The sequence below is a fragment of the Trachypithecus francoisi genome, unplaced genomic scaffold (assembly GCF_009764315.1).
Source record: "Trachypithecus francoisi isolate TF-2019V2 unplaced genomic scaffold, Tfra_2.0 Lachesis_group0, whole genome shotgun sequence".
NCBI classification, from domain to species: Eukaryota; Metazoa; Chordata; class Mammalia; order Primates; family Cercopithecidae; genus Trachypithecus; species Trachypithecus francoisi.
In genome coordinates, this window is record NW_022681453.1 from 101,688,392 (window position 1) to 101,703,701 (window position 15,310).

At 34.7% G+C, this 15,310-nt stretch overlaps 1 pseudogene; it reads right to left on the reverse strand.

The window, feature by feature from the left end:
- Window positions 1-738: 738 nt before the first annotated feature.
- On the reverse strand, window positions 739-1,241 carry LOC117078397 (annotated as a pseudogene).
- Window positions 1,242-15,310: the final 14,069 nt, after the last annotated feature.

The following is a 15,310-nucleotide window of genomic DNA, read 5'->3' on the forward strand; positions in this document are numbered from 1 at the left end:
CAAGAAAATCATCTAGTCCTTGTCAAACATGACACATTGATGCTGGTACATCCATCCCACACTTCATATCCAATTACACCAGAAGATGGAAAGAGGTAGTAAATTCCACCACTACTATGTCAGGTTGTCCACAAGGCTCCAACCCCTAAGCACAACATGAGAAGGGTGGTGCTATTGCCTACCACAACAGTGAGTTACCAGGACACAAGTCAGACCATATTGTTCTTATATCCATAACCTGCACTCAACAGGAAGACTGGTGATGATTTCTGGGTCTGATTTGCTGGATTTTTATGGTAAAGCCAAGAGTAGGTCATCTGCTACTGATTCTATGTCCATAGTTTTCTCCAGTGAACACCACTCCAGGTGGCCAAATGTTTGTGTGGGCTGCTTGGCCATCTGTCCTTGTTGGCACAATATTCACTGAGAAACTAATAATCAAGGACACCCTTTGTTGTAATACAGTTGATTATTCAACAAACTATGAAAGATACGTTGTTCATTTTTTATGTCTTCTTTTTGGATCCTGCCTATTATTTCAACATTGTCTTGGATGGCTTGAAAACAGAGCAAGTCCTTCAAAGTTAGTAGTAAATCACAGTTTTGCATACAAAATAAACTTTGTTTTATGAGGAGTACATTATTTTTGTAAAAAAATATTATAATCTGAAGTAATTGTTAGTTAATTTTTTTTCAGCCCAGAGGTCTTTTATTTTATTATTTTATTTATTTTAACACCTATGATGCCATGAATTCATAGGGAATAGGTTCCAGCAGCTCCGGCTCCTTCCCGTAGGTCTCACAAAGTGAGCTTCTCTGGGTGGAGCAGGCTGGCACTTCAGTTGAACTCAGATACTTTTCTCTTTGGCTTCTTTTCTTTTCTGATCATTTTCCTTCACGTGTTTCAGGAAGCTATCTCGGCTCTTAGAGTGCTTAATGTGCTCAATACGCACATTAATTCTCTTGGCAAGAATCTTGCCCTTAACTTGTTTGTTTACAACAATGCCAACAGCATGCTGGGGAACACTGTAGACTCTTCCAGTTTTGCCATGGTAACACTTGTGGGGCATTCCTTTTTGAACAGTACCCATTCCCTTGATGTCTACGATATCACCTTTCTTGCAGAGTTGCATATACGTGGCCAAAGGAACAACTGCATGTTTTCTAAGAGGCCTAGAGAACATATATCGGGTGCCTCTCCTCTTTCCCTTTGTGTTCATGATTTTGGCGAATTTCTGGTAGATGGCGGTTCCAGCCCCTTAGATTTTTTAAGTACATATTGACTCCCAAATGAACTGTTTCGACCAGGGAAGTGATTCAAATATTATTATTTCTCGGGCACCCATGATAGATACAGTACTTATAAACAAATTTCCTGCTTTCTTGAACTTAAATTTCCTGGAGGGATACAGAAATTAAATAAACATACAATATATTTTGGTGTAAAGATAAACGAAGCAGTAAATGGAAGAATAGGTTAGACCAGTTGGCGAAGTTTTTATGAACTGATGATAATACTGAAGGTAACGTTCATGTTTTAAGGTGAATGATCAAAGGGTAAATATAAAATTAACAGTTCCAGTTACAGTTGCTAGTTTTTCCACTGGCAAAGATACTGTTTCATGAAGTAAACTCTGTTTCCCTAAATTGATTTTAATTGCATATTCAAATCAGCAGCTTTCAAATATAGAAATGTATTTTGGGAAAATACCTTTAACATCAAGAATAGAAAATATGATTGAATATATGATTTCTTACTATACATACAGCATTTCCATAAAAATTCTAATGTAATTTAAAAATATCTGTAAAAGAAAAAGTGAATATATCAAAATGATCTTAGAAGGAATTTTCAAGTCTGTAATAGAAGGGTTCTATTATTTGGTCTTTTTCTGTTTTATTTCAAAGTGGCCTAATGCATTCAACTAGTTTCTGGATACTCTATGTCTTTCTCATATCATTACTCTATAGCTACTGCTGAGAAGTAGCATTACAATATCAGCTTGCACTGAGAAGCTATTTACACCACTGGAAACTATGAAAATTTGGAAGTAGTGACAGGTATTTCTAAAGACTCTTTTGAATTGCCATGTTTACTTATTTGGTAATGTTTTCCAAAGACAGTGCCCTTAGTTTTAGTAATACGTTAAAATTAGTATTCTATGATTTGTTAGACCCATGCTATCCACTGAAATACAATCTACCAAATGCTAATATCCATTAACATTGGAGAATGAGTATGGGAAAATACGTTTCTAATGTGCACAAAAAATACAATCTTAGGGCCCCACAGTTGCTATGCCAAAGGGAAAGTTAAGTCTGAGAGATGAGTCACCAATACTTCTTACTTTTGTTCCCAGATAGCTGTCATTTCACCTGTTTATTTCATCTTATGTAAAATGTAAATTTACTGGGCGTGAGACAATGCATAATTGACTTTTTCTTCTACTCCCTCTTTTAACATGTTTACTTTATCTTATGTAATATGTAACTTTACTTAGCAGGAGACAATGCATAATTGACCTTTTCTTCTGCTCTCCTTTTCATGTGTAAAAAAAAAACGTAGACTTAATGAGGCTAATCAGGGTCTCACAAGAATGTAACCATTTGTTTCACTGCCTACCCTCCCTCTCTGTTTCTTCCCTCTTGCTTGCTCTTTCTCCTTTAAATACTGAAGTTCCCACAACCTGCTGTGGAAAAAACATCGGTCACAGACACCTCTGTGATATGGTTTGGCTGTGTCCCCACGCGAATCTCATCTGAATTCCCACATGTTATGGGAGGGACTCGGTGGAGGTAACCGAATGATAGGGGCAGGTCTTTCTCATGCTGTTCTCGTGAGAGTGAATAATTCTCATGAGATCTGGTGGCTTTATAAGGCAGAGTTTTCCTGCACAAACTCTCTCATTGCCTGCTGCCATCCACTTAAGATGTGACTTGCTCCTCCTTGCCTTCCACCATGATTGTGAGGCCTCCCCAGCCACGAGGAACTGTAAGTCCATTAAACCGATTTCCTTTTTAATCTGCCCAGTCTTGGGTATGTCATTATTAGCAGCATGAAAATGGACTAATACACCTTGTGATTTGTGCTTCCCCGCCCCCCCCCCAGGGGTGTGCTCAACATTAGCTAAATAAACCTCTAATTGCTTGAGACTTGCTACAGACACTTTCTGTTTTACAGTAGTAAGTTGAAATTGCAGTTTCAGAAATGAGATAGTCTGAGAAAATACTGATGCTGTTAACTTAGTAATTGGCACAAAAGAATTTTTTTTGTAATATATACATACTAAAACTCAGCTTTTAATATTATGATTCACTTACATCAAAAAACAGGTAGTACCTAATGGTTCAGAAATACATCACTTATATGTACTTGCTTGGGTTTACATTATTAATTTCATGTTTTTATATATCTATTATAGAAGAAAGGAAATAGCAATAATTATAACTGAAGAAGAGTAATTCTTAGAAGAAACTATTCACTTACCAAAAAGTTGTTTTCTCTAAAAAAGTGAATTTGGGCAATGTAAGGAATATCAACCTATTTAAATGCCCCCAGTAAGTGATAAAAGAAGACAACAACACAGTGAAGTCTATGGTCTTAAATAAACAGAATATAAAAGCATGTCCAGTGATGTACATCCAGAGTCACTGATAAGATTATTACAGCCTCAGATCACAAACATATCTAAAGTCTTACTTCACCCAGAAGTATAGTACTTTATTAGGTTGGTGTAAAAGTCGTTGTAGTTTTTGCCATTAAAAGTAATGACAAAAATTTATATATTGCCCAATATCAATGAAAAATTTCTAAAAAGTGAGAAGACTTTGTAAGCCACTCAAATTTCATAAATGCAGTATTATTCAAGTAAGGGTGTTGCTACATATATAATAATTATCTGAAATTTGTGAATTTTATAGATAACATTGTAGAATGATTAGTATGTAAAAAGCTTAGCAGAATCTCACAACAAGCAATGCTTACTTATTTAATTGTGGCATTTCAGTGTCTCATAAATCAAAAGATAAGCCTTCAATGTTCCTGAGATCATGAGGTTTGTCAAGTGAGTAAATTGAATTAGCATGATCAACTTGCATGGTCCAGAAGTTACACATTTCAGCTTAGATATTAAATTCGAAAGGGTCAGATCAGCATCAACTTATAATTTTACAGATTCATAGATTCAACTACAGGAAGAAAAACCTTGACAGACTATGCAGTTCAAAATTGATTAGGATAATATTTAGGAAATCTCACAGAAGTTCTTAGGATCTGACATCAAGTGGGCATGAGTACTTACCTCCAGGACAAAGAGATTTTTAATTGATTTTGAAAATTAGAAAATTAGTCATATATATCTGACCTTGTGGTCTATCCATTCTTCTGTGATGCTTGGTTTTGTTGAAGGAAGTATTGGCTTTTTGACCTAGACCAACTTTCTTATATTTCATCATATGCTTGTCAGAAAAAATTTGTCAGGCTCTGCAACTGTTTATCTTTCTCTCAGGCTGTATTGCAGATGCTCTAATTCCCTGGGAGAATATGTATTCATTTCTTTTTTGCTATCAATCTATGTCTAACAAATGCTATATTTCTAGAAGATGCTATGCTGGGCATTTTGTGACTTTCACTTAGCATGAAACATTGTAATGCACTGTTCAGGACAGTATTCCTTTGCATACCCTGGCAGAAATATTATTTTCAGTTCTAAGTATGCTAGATTCCTTAATAAAAAACTTTTTAAAGCAGTGTGTTTAAATTAGAGTACGATAAGCTGTTTAAATGTTAATATGTAAGAAACAAATTTTGGACTTAAAAGAAAACCTTGAAGTAAATTGAAATTTTATTTTAAGTGTTTTTTTTAGCAAGCCAAAATTGATTTGATTGACTAGTCCTACATTTCACAGTGAATACCTTAGGGACATGCATTCGTTTATTACTTGTGAGATTTTATTTTTACTTTGTGACAGCTCTCACTCCCTTGTTTTTCACAGCTACAATTAACACTCATTTCTATTAGCACACATGTCCTCTTGTCAGCCTTGTATTTTTCTTTTCCCATATATATGATTTATCTAATAATAAACTGCTACAAAGACTGGCATGAACATCTGTATAATTTATGTCTGAATATATTGGTCAGTTGATTTATTATTATCCTACTGTACTAATGATCAAATGGATTATGTGTGGACCTAAGTTAAAAGTTTCTGGCCAGCCATCCTTTCACACGATATTTTTATGAAGAGCTTCCCTCTTTATGGTGGCCGTCAATGTATGTGAAGTGGTCTGTGAGCTGGCCCTTGACTGATTATACTAGCATTCTTTCCTTTAAAAAATATTCAAATACATGTAATTAATATTTACTGCATTTCAACCCCATCATTGGAAAGGTCTCTAGTCTGGTACAAAACAGAAATGACTTTTAAAAAATGGTTCCAGTGCTTGGACGGATGATAAAGAATAATTCAAGCACTAACTTCAAAATACAGTTACAAACTCCTCAAACTCAGAATTTCACATTAGCATCAAAATTTAAATGACACTTTTTCCCTCCAAAAGAACTCGAGCAGTTTTTACAAAGATTCTAGAGGTGAGTCTTATTCAAACTCCCAGGATCTCTGTAGACACGAGTTTTCTGATTATTCCTATTTTGCAGGTAGTTGAGTTTGTTGTAGCTTGGATGGTTAAATAAAGTCTTTCTCATAGTGATCTTAGGAATATTTAAGAAATAGTTATATAATGGAGTTTAGTTTTTCAAGCCTCAGAGTTTTACCTTTCCTCTACACTCCTTATTCCTTTTTGAGGAATTGAGTAGGTCTGCTTGCAAAGACATTAAAAAATAGGATGTTTCTGTTACAATACAAATTTCCTGATTGTGATGTATTGTTTAACCTTATTCAGTAAAATGCAACATCTTATGGGACTTCTGTGAAACAAGTGTCTGTGCCAAGAATAGTTTTTAGAAAAAAAGAAAAAGGTAAGAATAAAACAAAATGAAAACAGATTTGAAAGCTAGTGTCACAGCCTGGATGTAGAAAATTAAAAGTCAGCTCCTTTCATTGGTAAAGAAAAATAGCAATTTATCTTACCATGCATTGAATAGTCCAGAAGGTTGGCTTCCAAATAGTGGGATTATAAATCTTAGCAAAATAGTCACAGAAACTGAAAGGGACCACAAATGACTTAAATGTCATTTATATAGAGTTTGTGATTCCTGTGAACTCTACTTAAAGATGCAGAGAGCCTCTCAGACACAAGTGGCTTTTTAGTAACTTTACATATTTGAATTCACCTCTTTGACAAGGATAGACAATCAGTTAGTATGGTGAAGAGCAATGTTTATCCAGTTCTACATCTGTGTTATTCTATACAAATAATTCCATGAAGAAATAGAGTAGTTAGAGGTGGAGTGAAGCAATCTTGGGCTACAATGACACTATAAGACTAGTCTGCTCCAGCTTCTAATTTCAAGGAGATAAAATAATAATAATGATAATAATAAGTATTGCCTGAGGAAGATATGTAGCAATTTGAAGTCACTAATTTTAAACTGAGCCTTTAGTAAAAATAGTTTTACTTTTTCCACCTAACTGATATGGTTTGGATCTGTGTCCCCACCCAAATCTCATGTTCAATTATGATGACTAATGTTGGAGGTGAGGCCTGATGGGATGTGACTGGGACCTGAGGGTGGATCCATTCGGTTTAGCACCATCCCCTTGGCGCTGTTCTCATAATAGAGTTCTCATGAGATCTGGCTGCTTTCAAGTGTGTGGCACTTCTCCGTCTCTCTCTTAGTCCCGACCCTGTCCTGTAGATGCCTATTCCTGCTTTGCCTTTTGCCATGAGTAAAACACCCTTGAAGCCTCCCCAGAAACAGATGCTGCCACACTTCCTGTACCGCTTGTGGAACCATGAGCCAATTAAACCTCTCTGTTGATAAATTATCCAGTCTTAGGTAATTATAGCAGTGCAAGAATGGATTCGTACACTAACGGAGGGATTCTTACTTATATAACTTTTGAGTGAGAGCGAGAACTCACTTGTGTACTTACAAAGTTAAACTATCTATTTTTTGGCAGTTTTTAAAATAGTGTGTAAAGGTATATAAAAATGATTAAAATTTAAGACAAAAGTAAAATAATTTTAGTTAACTAAACCAAATTCAAAAACATATATTTGGAAATAATACCAGTTTTTACTTTGTTTTGTTCTTTGCTTTATTCCCAGAATGCAGAAGAGGCACGTATTCAATATATTTTTGTGAATGAAAGAACAAGGGTGGAATGCTGAAATCGGCACATATTTCTTTCTTCTTTTTTGTTTTCATATTTTATGTTCTAGGGTACATGTGCACAACGTGCAGGTTTGTTACATATGTATACATGTGCCATGTTGGTGTGCTGCACCCATTAACTCGTCATTTACATTAGGTATATCTCCTAATGCTATCCCTCCCCCCTCACCCTATCCCACGACAGGCCCCGTGTGTGATGTTCCCCTTCCTGGAAATCAACACATATTTCTAAGCAATGAAATACTGCCTGTAATGGGCTAAGTGTTGTGCATGACCCTTATTACACTTGTTTTGAGAAATACTAAAAAATACTGTATTTTTTCAGAAAGAAATAACAGATGTGTAGGAAATGCAATACCTGAGAAAACTGAACTGAAATTTCCATTATATGAATTCTGAAAGCCTTGAAAATTAGTTTATTTAAATAAACCAACTACAACGAACTTACACACTTGCAAAATAGGTATAATCAACAATATTCATTCAATTTTTATTAAATAAGTAATATTAAATTTACTTTGTTTTGAAACAGGGGAGAAGTCTTATTTCATTTTCAGGTTTGTTAATATCCTCAATATCCACATGATGTCTTATGATATGAATGAACATTTTAAGGCATTTTTAAATGTAAAAATTTGTCATTACATTCAATATGGGGGTCATATTTTGTTAAATTGAAATGGAAAAAAATTATTTTACCACATATGTGTCATGAAATGATGATAAATATAGAATTCTGTGCAGATTTTATAAAAAGATGCTTTTAACTTGTGACCTTAACACATTTTCTTGAGTATTTTTTAATTATATTTTTATGAATTCATTAAAGCAAATGTTCAAATGTATACAAGCACATTTTCTGGATTTAGGATGTCCTATACTGAGTGAATTAATGGACCATAATTTTGTTGTTCATTCTCACTGTGCCTCCAGACCTAGACTTGACACTTGCTTTGGATATTGACCGTTGTTCATCTCAACACAATAAAAAGTTTGGGAGAGCACTTGTATGTTCCTGCTTGCTTTCTTGTGCCTCTGCCACCCTGAGGTCATGCTCAGGCTAGCCTGCTGAAGGGTAAGAAATGCATGGAGCAGAGTCAAATTGTCCCAGTTGTCCCAGCTAACGTCAGCCGCCAGATCCACCGACAGCCAGACGTGTGAGCAATCTCAGGCAAGATTAGTTCCTAGCTAACCACCCTAGATAAGTAAATGATTTTTTATTATATGCCACTTAGGTCTTCCAAGAATTGTTTTTGTTGTTGTTCTTGTTATTTGGTTTTATAGTGTCAATGGATAATGAATATCAAAATATTCACACACAGAAAATGATGGTGTTAATTTTATTTGCAAACTTCTTCCTTCTTTCAGGGACCCTGTAACCTTATACCATTAAATCATGAGAACGGCATTTTTTTCTAAAGAACTTGGCAATAATTAATTCAAGCATGATTCAACTCCATTAAATTAACTTGAAAAGATCACAATAGCAGTTAGAGAATTGGCAGTGTCCTTTCTGTGTCCTGACAGTGAACCAAAATTTGACCTCATCAACTGTTCTATTGATATCCCAGATGAATTATCTGAAGTATTTTCCCTATGGATTTCTCTTCTGTTTGTTTTCTAAGAGGTTTTAGGAATTCATTAGCAATGATTAAAGAAAAATCTGCCTATTTTCACTTACAATGTCTGACTTTATCCTAGCAATTTATGACCCCTTAAACTTGAAATTCATTGAAAAAGGCATAAGTAAAAGCTTGATTTCTCCTTTTTTCCCAAGGTTATACCATATAAAACATATTTTGTAACAGTATACCAGATCACTATAATGCCCTCCTAAAATGTATACGTATCTATCTGAGTTTCGTCGTTAATACCATATTCTAATCTTTAAATTTAAAAATATATGTCAATTATCCTCAAAGGGTTCGGTTCAATGCAGTGGCCCAGAAATGGGATATAAATTTTGAATACTATTTATAGTTATTAAAATATGAACCTATGAATTTGCACACACACACACACAAACACATGCACACACACACACACACACCTGTTTTATGCATTGTGGTATGTATTTTGTATAGGTCTGTAAGTAAGATTGGCTAAATAATGGCTCCCAAATATATCTACATCGTAACCCCTCGAACCAGAGAATGTTACCTTTATGGTATGGAAAGGACTTTGCAAATGTAATTAAGGATCTTGAAAGGCAAATATTATGTATTATTCAGGTAGACCTGATATAATCACAAGCCTCCTTATAAGAGGGGTGCTGGAGGAATCAGAGGCAAAGACCAAGGTGATAGAATGACTGAAGTAGAGGTTGGAGTTCCAACCTCTTCAAAGTTGTTGCAACCACTTTGAAGGTGGAAGAAGAAGCTATAGAAAAATACATGTGGCTGCCAGAAGCAGAAAAGTGGCAAAAAATAAATTCTCTCATCAGAGCCTCTAGAAGACACCAGACTTTTTAACACCTGAACTTTAGTTGAATAATACCAGCTTTGTACTCCTGACCTTCAGAATGGTAAGAGAATACATTTGTGTTGGTTTAGACCCTTAAGTTTGCAGTAATTTACTTTGTTGCAGCAGCAATAGGAACAAACACATGATGTGGAGAGTTTGTAAATGTATCACCTGCTGTTCTAAGGTAGTGTTTAATCTTTTTTTTTTTTTTTTTTTTTGAGGCGGAGTCTCGCTCTGTCGCCCGGACTGGAGTGCAGTGGCCGGATCTCAGCTCACTGCAAGCTCCGCCTCCCGGGTTCCCGCCATTCTCCTGCCTCAGCCTCCCGAGTAGCTGGGACTACAGGCGCCGCCACCTCACCCGGCTAGTTTTTGTATTTTTAGTAGAGACGGAGTTTCACCGTGTTAGCCAGGATGGTCTCGATCTCCTGACCTCGTGATCCGCCCGTCTCGGCCTCCCAAAGTGCTGGGATTACAGGCTTGAGCCACCACGCCCGGCTAATCTTTTTTTAAAATTTTTTTTTCAGGCCTTAATTGTCTCTGAGTCTAACATTCTAGTACTGAGCTTTCAAGTGTTTATACATGAAATTCATTTTTTAGTCTTTATAATATAAACTGATAAATACGACTCAGCATATTCTGACCTGACCTGATCAGAGATTCATAAATTTGAGTCGAATCCCAATATAGTTTTTGAAGCTGCAAATATTATTGTTTAGAGTTCTTCATGAATTAGGGTCAGAGAGAGAAGTCAGCCTCCCTAGTTCTCTGGTAGTAACCTTAGAATTTAGGTTTATCACAGGTTATCTTAGTTGAGAGATCACTGACTTATTTATTCATGATTTTCATCAAATTGTTTTTTCTATATGCAAATGTTCTATTTATTCCATGTTTGTCATGAATTTGTCATTAATTCTACAAGCTTTTCTACACACTGTATGAAGCATCATTTTTTAATGACTTTAATCTTTCTCCAAATTGCTCCCTTTGATTTTACTATGCTGTTATCTAGCAGAGAAGCCAGTGTTCAACTAAAATCCTTTATGCAACTTGACCATTTTTCTACTTAGTCTTTTCTTTACTAAACCATAGCTAAAAGTTTTTTAAACTGAATTCATAAGCTTATGTCTTTCCGTCTACCTGTAGAGTCCTTTGTACTTACACACACACCCACACACACACACACACACACCACACACCCACACACACACACCACACACACACACACACACACACACACACACCACACACACCACACACACACACACACACACCACACACACCACACACACACACACACACAAGTTCCAACTTTATGTTTTCATTGTTGAGCACAGTGATGTTTGGACAAAACTATGCATTTGGCAAAATGTGCCTGTATTGATTTTGCATATTTTATTAAGACATTATGTTTTTCTCTTCTAAATCTTAGGTCTCCTTTAACACCGATCATTGGCTTCCTTTCAGAGTGATCCTATTGTTTGAATCAACTTTGTGTACAGATATGAGTTTATATCTAATAAATTATTCTGTTGGCCAAAAACCATAAGGGATCTCCAAGGAAGTCATTAGATTTTAAAGAAAAGCATTGTCATAAACTGTTTTCAAGTGGAAATAAAAATAACTTCACAGCGAATCACATGTGTGAAGCAGGGTGTTTTGGATAAATTTCCTCTGTCTCAAAGCCTGAAACCTCTTCAAAAGTTCAAGTAACTGAACCTATTCTCTTTGTGGTAGCCTAAAATACTTTGTATGTCTGTGGGAATTCTCCAAGAATTAGCTGCATGTATATAGTGAAAGGATTTTCAGTGCACATAACGATTAATTCAAAGTCACTGCATGAAAATGCCTTTAGGTGAAAACAAAACATTGTCCTTTATCTTGTGTGTAATACTGAGCAGGTACTCAGAGTTGGCCTACTTACGAACTTACTTTACATGTTGCTCCTTGAATTATCTCTTAGTGCCTTGTTAATTTTCTCATTCAATGAATGCAGACAAGTGTATTGGGGTTTTTCAAAAAATTTCATTAGGAATTACAAATAAATATTTCAAATACAGGTCAAAATTGAAAACTAGTAGTTTTCTCTTTGCAACTTTCAAGTTCTTTATAACTTCTAACAAGATACTACAGAACTTTTTGTTAACAAGAGTGCCAACATCAGCACATAGTAAGTCTGATGATATAGTAGGAAAATTCTTCTTGGCAAATTCCAGTTCTTAAAACAAAGACACCATAACTAATTATTTATCTTTCTGGGGCTTCCCGGATCCTGAGCTCCTAATATGACGTCTTGTCCCACCAACAAATATTAACCTAAAATCCAAGTATTTATGTTTAACATAAATTATATGCGGGGTTGGCATTTTATGAAGCTTGGTATCTTCTCTTTCATGAATTAACACCCAGTAACTTTTGGTTTTCAATTCCTCTTGGCCATTATTTTATGGAAATAAGTGCAGTCTGTTAAGAGCTTTGTTTACAGTCTCATGGTTTGGTAAGCAAAGGTTGTTACAACAGAGAACAGCTTTTTATAAAGACAAAGAAGAAAGAGAAAATTGTAGATACAGGAAGAGTCTAGTTTTTATTGTTACTCTTGTTGTGGTGGTGGTTGTAACTGAAGCAGTATCAAGCTGATTCAAAAAAGGGGAGAAGAAGATTTACGGCTAGAAATAAATTCTAGAGATTACTCTTCTTATTTGTCTTCTGTTCTCTTTTGACCAAAATTTCTAGAGGATATGATTTTGCTGGTTACCAAGCTGTTCTAGCTAAATGTGTGGTTAGGTGAAATTAGAGATGAATGAATGTAAGACCAATGATAAGAGTGAGTTAAAGAAGTGTACTATTATGGATAGAGATTATTGAGAAGGACACTATATTTTTCTTGTTACAGGATAATGTTTTCGAATTTAGTAATATGCTAGTCTTCTGCCATATTGAATGATTCTAAAATAGTTACACATTCAAAATGTGTACTTTTAGACTTTTGGCGCAATAATGATTTAATAATATAAATAAGTATTGTAAACCTTATGGCCTCATGGCCTTAAAACTTCTAGAAGCAACTATTCCCTTTGCAGATACTCATGTAATCAAGCAACTTTACAAAATAAGTTACATTTTTACCTATGAAACGTTTTTGCTAATGATTATTCTTCACTATTCACACCAAATTTGAACATCTAGTGCACTCCGAATTTGAGTTGTACATATCGAATACACTAAATAGATTACTGCTTCAAAGAATCCATTAAAACTATAGATCACACACAATATACACATTAGTAACAAAGGCACCTATGGGGCGAATTGTGTTTACTTGTATTGGAATAAATTACAATGTTTGGCAAATATTATCTAAAGAAATATTCCTAATGATATTCTTTAAGAGTATACTGTTAAAAACAAGTTAACATGAAAAATAAATGAGCTAGAAAAGCTATTATTTTAAATTACTTCGGTTTTCAAATGCTACATAAGAAATGCTGGCCTAACAATTAATATGTGTATGTTTCTCTTTTCACATAGTTCAAAAGAACAGAAATTTGTATTTAATGTGCATAACTAAAGTTGGACATTTTAACTATTTTGATATTTTGAATAGAATCCTATAAACATGACAGAAAAGAAGCAATTTAATGTTTTAATTCAGAGCACAATCTTTGGCACCAACCTATTTAAGTTCAAGTCCTGACACTGCCACTTTCTACCAGAGTGTTTTTGTAAAATTGGATAATAAAATAATTTAAGCCAAAATGTATTACAAGGAAGAAATTTGACATAAAGTACTTAGAACAGTGATGTACACTAAACTCTATGAAAGTGTTTGCTATTATTTTTGTTGGTACTTTTTTGGTAACATTTCCATGCTTAGTTTTCAGTTTTATATTCGACTTTTAAAAATACGCAACTTAAACCACCCCAAAATATTACCTGTGTTGCTGAGATGTGCTGTTAACATTAGCTTGGTAACTATTCTCCAAACTCAAATAGTATCCATTCAGATTGTAATGTGTCACCATTGGTTCACTAGGGAGCTGTTTGAAAAGAACAAGAGAAATACCACTCTTCACGAACCTTTGCTCATAAATGTAAACAGCAGCACCCTAGTATAGCTCTGTCTGTTAAAGAACCAGGGATGAATTACCTCTTACATGAACAGACCGTGAATTCAAGCTTACTAATCCATTCTAATGAAGGCTCTATCCTCATTAGTTAAAACAAAAAGGAATAAGATATAACAGCACCCACAGATCTAAACAGCATTTTAAATTCTTTATAAATCTAATTTTTATCAATGTGTATGTTAAATCTAGATTGACTTGCTGAACATAACAAAAAGATACATGAGTATGACATGGATTATAAATCCTGAAAGCCCATTTGTTTTGCTTCTCCTCCCTTTTTAATAGCTTTTATAGGATTTCTACAGTCGTGTCTTTCTTATTGCTACTGTACATACATTAAACTTTCATGAATCACTTACATGCCGAAGAGGCACTGCTTTGTAATTTAAGTAAGGCTTTAGAATGAAGAGTGGCGTATTAGTATAATTGTTCTATGTAATGCAGTGCAGGGTAATTGGTAAAACTCACTCAAAGATTTTCATATAATCCAATCAAGATTTATTAGGTTTGTGCAAAAGTCATCGTGGCTTTTGCGGTTACTTTCAAGGGCAAAAAAATGCAATCGCTGTTGCACCAACCTAATACTAAAATACTATTGGTCCATTTACACTGTCCTTTATATTATTCCTCATGCCTACAGAGTTTTAAGCTTATACTTCTCCCTCTCTTTCTACTAAAGCATTCTAAAATCAGGTGGCCTATTTGCTTGGTCAAAGATTTGACAACCAACTAATGTTTTACAGAGAATCTTCTACTAGTCCTCTCTGCAAATGAAGAAAAGAACATAAAATTAATAAGTAATACATTTTTATAGCACTATTTTTAAAGCTATATATTTAGTTCACAGAACTGTCTTATTATCAGATTATACCTATACTTTTATTGGTATAGTAAATGTGAAGAGTGATAGTAGACAATTTTTTCGATAATGTTCTTCACAGACAAGAAAGAAAAATAAAAATCGAAAATCTCTGACAATTATCTGGGTCAGTTTACTCATTTTTTTACTTATAAGACTGTGATATCTTACTGCCGTAGGTGAACTAGAAAATTAATAAGTTTTTGCATATTGTAAATGTTCTCAATTGGTATGCTGAAGTTCACTGCTGTTTCAAAACCTTTTCCAGCTGACCTACGGATTTTGACAAACTAGAGTTTAAACTGAGGAAGACAAAAAATACATTTGTAGAGAAACTTTAATATTATTTCAGGTATGAATCTAGTCATGCACAGTCACCTCAATTTGGGTCCAAACAAATAGTGCATTTTTAGTAATAGAAGCAAGAACATTGCCTCATGTGCACATATTGAATGTGTAATCAGGTTAGTAAAAATTCAAGCAGTTACTCAATGCTGAAGTGACTGAATAGAGTGTAATATCTCTGTACAGCAAAGGAAACAGTCAACAGAGTTAAGAGGCAG